The sequence below is a fragment of the Elephantulus edwardii genome, unplaced genomic scaffold, assembly GCF_000299155.1.
Source record: "Elephantulus edwardii isolate Elephantulus edwardi_28Jun2011 unplaced genomic scaffold, EleEdw1.0 scaffold00451, whole genome shotgun sequence".
Taxonomy (NCBI): Eukaryota; Metazoa; Chordata; class Mammalia; order Macroscelidea; family Macroscelididae; genus Elephantulus; species Elephantulus edwardii.
In genome coordinates, this window is record NW_006400201.1 from 599960 (window position 1) to 600403 (window position 444).

Genomic DNA, 444 nt, shown 5'->3' on the forward strand with positions numbered 1-444 from the left:
AATAAAAAAAGATCAAATTTTTAAAAAAAGAAAAGATATAACAAATTAAGGATCATAACAAGTTATGACCAACATTGAGAAGAGTTGGAATCTCAGAACACTTAATTGTGTTCATGTGAAACCTAGACCTAGACTAGGAAGTTGTTATGTGAACAGAGTAAGGAATTCTTAAAATTAAGAAGGGAGTGTGTCAGAGTTGTAATTTCTCTCCATATCGACTCATGCTGTATGCTGAACAAGTTACTTAAGAATCCAGACTCTATGAAGAAGAAAATGACATTGGAATCAGAGGAAGACTCATCAATAACCTGTGTTATATTGATGACACAATCTTGCTTGTTGAAAGTGAGGAAGACTCGAAGCCCTTGTAGCAGAAGATCAAAGAATACAGACTTCGCACCACAACAAGATAAAGGTGGATAATCCAATTGAAAAATGGGCACA